This window comes from Lathamus discolor, chromosome 5 (genome assembly GCF_037157495.1).
Source record: "Lathamus discolor isolate bLatDis1 chromosome 5, bLatDis1.hap1, whole genome shotgun sequence".
Classification (NCBI taxonomy): Eukaryota; Metazoa; Chordata; class Aves; order Psittaciformes; family Psittacidae; genus Lathamus; species Lathamus discolor.
Genome location: NC_088888.1, coordinates 93,347,940 through 93,355,079, shown reverse-complemented (window position 1 = coordinate 93,355,079; position 7,140 = coordinate 93,347,940). Strand labels below are relative to the sequence as shown.

Here is a 7,140-nt window from a genome sequence, read left to right as displayed (position 1 = left end):
TGTTTAAGGCTAAGGCTTTATTTGTCCAAGCCCTCCTTTCTCTACATCTCTGCACCTGTGCTGCTACTGGCAACATTGATGTATGAAAAGACCTTCAGAATTTTCAAGAAACTACATGCATCAACTTCTATTAAGAAAAAAATCTCATACAAAAATCATTTAGTTTCCAAATACTGTATGAACTGTGTAAGAAAAAAAAATTAATTACAAATGTTTGTGAAAAATACACAACAGAAAGCACAAGCGTGGTTTACCAGTCGCTCAAGATCTGAATTCAAATGACTGAATCCTGTGTTGCAGCAGTCCATTACATCTAGCACTGTCCTTTCAGGAAAAAAATAAAAGCCATTGGGTGTTTCTGTTGTTTGTTTCCCTAAAGGGCCGTAAAGGCCACGCATGCATGAAGCTGATGTGGTTCTTGACTATTTCCACTGCACTCTAAGGTTTTTCAGAGAAACAGTAAAACTGAATAAATCTCACTGGTTTTGACTAGTTTTTCTCTTGCCAAAACAGAAACATACTGGAGTTATCTATACATTTGGGAAGATTATTCATAATTTGCACAGAATTTCAGGATGAAACACAAACCTAAAAGGTCAATGATGCCTTTTTCTGCAAGTGACTGTCCACTGTGAGCACCATCACTCTCACTGGTAAAAATCAAAATTCTCTTTTGCTGTTACTGACAATCGCAATGCTGTCTTCTTGGAGCAGAACAGCTAAACTTTGTTACAGTGCTCCGTGTTCGAGCAGGCAAGTTTAAGATTGGCACTGAAAAGCTTTGCATGATGACAAATTAATTGCAGTATTAAAGAAAGAAAAATACTCAAACCCTTTCATTGGCACTATTTTTCAGAGGAGCAACTCAGCTGAATAGAATTTAGGCATCTTCTTCAGTAACCAGTTTGCCTTTCCACTGCAAAAGTGTGGTAGGGAAATGTATGTTCCTAACTCTTTCTCCTCATTCTCCCTTCTGCATTTTCAAGCACATTTTGGCTGATGTACAGTAATTCACAATGATAAAATCCTGGTAGTTTATAACCAAAGGCAAAGGGAACTTTATAATCAAAGGCAAATCCTAATGCAGTTTGTAACCACAGGGGCAGCAGGCAGCCTGGGCAGCCCTTTCCTTCTGTGGCCAATGTTTAAGCCCCTTTGCCTGAGGTGGTTCAAACTGCAGAAGAAGCACTTTGGGCCAAGGACAAAGGCCTGGAAAGCACAGTTGCTGTCAGGTTTCATAAAGGTTTTCTCCCCTTCTTTGCCAAGCACTGTGTTGGCCCCTCACCATCCCAACAAACCCAGAGTGGAGACCACATAGCCCTGCAACCTCCCCTCAGGGTGCAGCTGGGAACCAGCAGATGGCTTCCTACCTGCTCCAGCCCAGCCTGGCCCAAGGCAATGAGAGTGTCAAAAGAAGGAGCAGGGAAGAAAAAAAATCATCAAAATCAAAATCATGGCAGCCTTTGTAACAGTCATTTTGGTGTGAAATGTCATTCACATTACTCGGTCATGTTGGGTTGCATGCATATGTGCTCTGACAGCGTGAGATTTACAAAGGTGGTGGGAGTGTTAAAACCTCCAGGGGTTAAATGTTAAATGCCCTGAGTAACACCAAGAAGGGGAGATTACAGTTCTGGGGTGGTTGTTACAAACTGCTTCCCAGCTAACAGAAAATAAGGTTTTAATACCAGTAACACCTACTTGAAATATGAGGCTTTTGTTTCCTTTCTTTTTCCTATTCCATGTTTTTGTTTCATGTTTTCTCTCTAATGGATGCTGAAGTGTTTATCAAGCACTAAGGAGGTCAACCAGCTTCCTGGAGATGCAGCAATGGCAGAGAACAGAGGAGCTCAGCTGTGGCTCATGCAGTGGAGCCTTTTCATTCCCAGGCATTTGCCTCAAGTTTAGAATGTCACTCGTGATGGGTTTCTATTTTATCTAGGTTTTCTCGACAGTTTTAGCCCTTTCCAGTAAGAAATGCAACACAGAAAAGGAGTCCAAAGGACAAAAAGTCCTTCTGTGAAAGACAATCTCTAAAACACATTGTTTGGATTAGTAAAACAAACAGTGCTTGTTTACATATAGAGAAAACCTGATTCTTATTCTATAATGAATGATGAAGTTTCTGGTTAAATGGAAACACAGAAAATAGAAACAGAGATAAACTAAACCCCATCTTTTTATGATAGCATTACACATAGCATCATTGGCCACAAATTACAGCATGAACCAGAAAGCATCAGAAGACCAGCTAAGAAGACCAGATCATTTCTAGTATAAGACACTGGTAAGGAAGAAAAGTAATGGTTAAAATGTTAATCTGGCTCTGGAGATACAGAATCAAATCTCATATTTCCTATAGACTTTCTATTTACCAACTATAAATCGTGTCATTTCTGCCTTATTTTTCTGGACAAAATAGATACCCTAGTACTTGGTTGTCACACAAGGTATTCTGAGCAGAAATGTGCTGGAGATGAGGGCCATTTCACTAATATTGTATAGGTATTAGTTACACAGTTACATTATTTTTGAAGTTAATATTTTTATACAGACTTTCTTATGTATAAAAAAGAAACAAAACATAGGAGTGATATTTCATGTCATGATTTATGTTGCTGTATATGTGCATAGAACAAAGCAAACTATGTAACAGAACAGTATTATTCAGGATTAATTTTTAAATTTATAAAATGGTTAATTCTTTAGTGATAGTTTCGGGGTTGTTTTTTTTTATAAATCTCCATGTAATAGACAATTCACAATAAACCTTCAGGGGTGACAATCTTCATAGCCTAGTGCTATTTGAAATGCAAGTTTCAAAAACACAGTGTTGCATGTTGTGTTGCATTTTACAGCAAAGTAAGTAATCTCCACACAACAAAAAACCTACATTCCGTAGTTATTACTAAACAAAATAAGTGACACTGCTTCACATCCAAATGGTTAAACCAGAAAAATACATAGTAACATTTCATATGTCCCTTCTCATGGCAGGCAGTCCTTCCCAGCCCAAACAATTCCATGATTCTATATGAAGGTCTGCCTGAAGTATCACCTTTTTTGGGGAAAAAGAAAAAAAAAATCTAATTCTAAGTAATTGCTAATTCTTTTAAAGCAGCTTCATTCTTTGCTTTTAATCTTTGCTGACAAACCCAGTTCCCTTGTCCTGGCACAAGAGACTCCTTGACAGTGAAGCCAAAGTAGATCTGCCAGGCAAGAAGGTAGATCTTAGAGGGAAGTACCTAAAAAAACCATTGAAGGAAAACCACAGTGATACATGTGTGGCAAGGACTTTGTTCAAACTGTTAGCATCTCAGCTACTAGAAAAGAAAAAGGATGGAGGCAGACAGGCAAATGTGCCCTATGCTAATTCTCCAGTCTTCTCCTGAGGGTAGTATTTCATTTGCTCTTATAGAAGCAGCTCAGGAATCCTGTAAGGAAAATGGTTCTCTGGATGATTGCTGGTTGCTGGCCTTGTATCCTGTATGATTTTCTCTTCATTTATACAAAGAATATGATCTTATCGAAAACATTTATTAATGTCAAATACAGCATAAAAGATTCATATATGTGTTAAAAAACAAGGAAATTAACAGCTGTTTCTTTCCTCAGTCATTCTCACTGCCATATTGTCCTTGACATGATGTAGCTATTGCAGCAATACTGTTTTCCAAATGTCATGTTTTAAGGAATTATTTATGCCAATTTTGAACTCTGAAAACAACTTCCTCCTAATACAACTGTAGCCTTAACAATGTAATGATCCAATAGCTCTTTCTCTATGAAATCTAGCAACTTTTCAGAAATTAGTCTTTTACCTTGTTTCAGTGTTAGTCTTTTATGTTGCTTCAAACAGGTGCCTTGAATTGATACACAAAGAACACAGTTTCCAGCAAAGAAAGGTTTACCTCACATTAACAAACAATACCAGGTGCTCACAGCTGTGTAATGAACCAACCATGCTTTACGAACAAGAAAGACATACTGAGAATTTAAGTTTTGTTTGTAACTAAGATAGATACACGCAATCTGTAAACTTCAAATGCAAATGCTATTTTAGCACATAAAAGTGTGGCAACACTGAAATCTATGTACAAATGCAGGTTGTGAAACAAAAATCAATCTGTAGCTGCCAAGCAATCTAAAAACCAATAGTACATCCCTATTCTTTTTCTAAGAATTCTCGTGCAAGCAGTGATTTGTGAAAGTATTTGTATTAGATTTAATCGGTTTTTAGGGGTAGCATTCACTTACTAATTTGGCTTCCAGTTACAAATTACAAAACCATTACACAAGGGAAGGCTGGAGTGGGAGAATTTCCTCCACCTTTAGATGTGAAAGGAAAGGTTGAGTTGAAAAGGTCTTGAGAAGACCACAGAAAAAACCCAGATATGTATGAATCTTTTCACAGGCCAGACAGATGAATTTTACTTACTAGATAACATGAAAGATGAAGCTGTGCATTCTGAGTGGAAGAAAAAAATCAGTAGTTCCAGGATTGCCTCATCTGTAAAGTAGTTATTTCAAGCATGAGTCAAATTATTACAACTGTCTGAGAACCAGAAAATACCACAATAAAATTACCCAATTTATTGCTTCATTCCATCTGCTTTGAGTGTCATTTAAAGAATACTGCTTTTTGTAATCTGATTGGTATTCAGTATATTACCTGAATTCTTTTGTTGTCTCCTATCTGTCTGTTTTCCATAGTGAGAAAATTGATCTTGTTTAAATTCTGGACTGTGCTTTTGTGCTCTTCTCTCAGTTAAACACAGGCAGACATTTATATTGTAATAAATAGAACGTTTTTTTCCCCAATATTTCATGTCATAGCTAGATTGTAAGTTGCACCAAGCAAAGTATGCCCTACATTAAAAGAAGCTGAAAATGTCCATTTCAATACGCTAAATTTTACCTTCAATACCAAAGTATTATAAATTTACAATAACCATGCTGACTTCAATGAGACTCTTATATATCTGAATGTTATAGAATAGTTTACCTAAATAAAGAAACCTATCAGAGATGAGGCAAAACCTTCAACTGCTTCTTAAAAAGAGCCTGTCAGAAGGAGGAGTCCAAAGGCGGTTTTGTGCCATTATTTACCCTGCAATGAAAGAAAATGTTAACTGAAGGATAAACCATCTCATTTGATTCACGGAAATAATTTTCAACCATATTGTTACACCTGAGGTTTGATTACAGATTAGTACCTTTCAGGAGTTTTTATTATTGCAGTAATGAGCCAGCAATTTAATTAAATCTCTAATCAAAAATCAGAAAGCTTTGTAATCATAATCAAGCTTGTACAAATTTTTTGCCCACTGGAAGAACAGCCACAGCCCAGAGGAAACACATCTTAGAAGGTATCTGAGCATTTTCCTAGTGTGTTCATTGTAAAACCTACTTTACAGTCACTTTCACAAATGCAAATGAAAGAAAATATGATGCAAAATACAATGCAAAATAAGGTACTTTGTTTTCAGAACTATATTATATGCTACTGTACTTGGTGTAACGTAAACCCTACATATCTTATCACATCATCATGTAAAAGACAAAAACATAAATACAAAGATTTTTACTTGGTTTTAGATTTGGAGCTTATCAGAAATTTCCCAGCAGCAGCCAGAAAATAATGGATTTGACAGGATCAAAACATTCACAGGAACATGACAATTCTGTTGCAACCTTTGAGTAAAACCTAGTAATTGTTGGCCACTCTGGCCCCCACCTACCTCTTGGGTACTTGGCTGCTAAAGCCCTTTATCTAGCCAATTCCTGCACTGCTTAATCTCTCAAGCTCTTTGGGGTTTTTTATAAGCAGTCTGGTTGGCAGAGTTCTCAGCCACCATCCAAGCTCATAAAGGAGCTGGTAAGGCTTACCAGTTCCCTGGGCAGCTGGAAATCAAGATAGTACAACAACAAAGATGAGCTCTCTCGAGCTACTGCCTCACTCTGCAGCCAGCTGGCTCCAGCAAGCCACAGACAGCACCACACATGCTACCTCAAGAGTCTCGCAAGCTGTCTGAGCTGTACGGGTAACCAGTTCCTTAATAATTCTGCTCTCTGAACATTCCCAGTAGCTTCCTTTCTGAGCTATTCATTTTCTGGGCCATAGCACTTCCCAGAAGCTGTTTTACTACAGAGCTGGTAAAGCCAGAGGTTCATGAGATGGGCAAAAATTTGAAAAATGCATTTTGATTTTACCTTTTCTTTCTCCTATAAATTCTATCTCACACTGACGGTGTGTGCTTACCAATTTTTGTTCCAGTGTTGCATTTGTTTTTTAAATGCAAAAAAATTCATCACAAGGGCTTTCCATTCCTCTGGCCAACTGGAGGCTGGCTTTGATCTCGATAATCATCAGATTTCATTGATTCTCTCATTTTCACTTCACAATTCTCAAAGGATATGCCTACACTTCAAAATATAATTAGCTGCTTTCCTTGTCCAAAGAATAAGAATCCTGCTGAAATGTTGTAATTATCACTGACAAAGGGGGATGTAGAAGCAAGAATATAAATATGGTTTAAATAATTAGCACATCCTTGCTGAAGTTTGCTCCCCACAGTCTGCTTAGTTTGACAGTTGAAGTAAGCAGTGAAGGGATAGAGGTTAAATGCTCAGAAACTTTCTCACCAGCTAGCATTTCAAAGATTTGAGTGTTCCATTGGTCATAATTTCTGTATCTTATTGGTCCACCATCTAGAGACATTCATTACGCCTTTATGTATTTAATGGCTGGATTTTCTTCAGGGAACTTTTGCTTCTTGCCATATTGGATAACAACTAGAGATTCTGAGCTTGTTATAGAGCTCCAGGATTACACATAATCTTCAGGAGAAGGAGACAGCTTATTTTACCTCTGCTCATAGCGAAGACGCACATTTTGACCCATTTCACCTGGAAAGTTGAGAAGCAAGAGCAAACTTGAGAGGTAAAGGAATGTGAGTAAAAAAAATCCTAAGATTTACTGAACAAGAGCCAGCTTCTGTGTAGCACCAACGTGAAACCAGACACATGAACTACATATTTGTTTATGCATGTAATTACTTTTCCTCTTGCCCACCACATTGGATTTATTTGTTTTTATAGCATGCAAACTCTCCAGTCTTGGGCAAGCTGAGCACCAGC

General features: G+C 37.6%; 1 long non-coding RNA gene across 1 annotated transcript; it reads right to left on the bottom strand.

Moving 5' to 3' along the window:
- Positions 1 to 4,472: 4,472 nt before the first annotated feature.
- On the bottom strand, positions 4,473 to 6,900 carry LOC136015801 (uncharacterized). Its single transcript, XR_010613355.1, has 3 exons — positions 6,870 to 6,900; positions 5,006 to 5,110; positions 4,473 to 4,510 (listed from the first exon to the last, which is right to left on the bottom strand). It is a non-coding gene; the product is annotated as an uncharacterized LOC136015801 (long non-coding RNA).
- Positions 6,901 to 7,140: the final 240 nt, after the last annotated feature.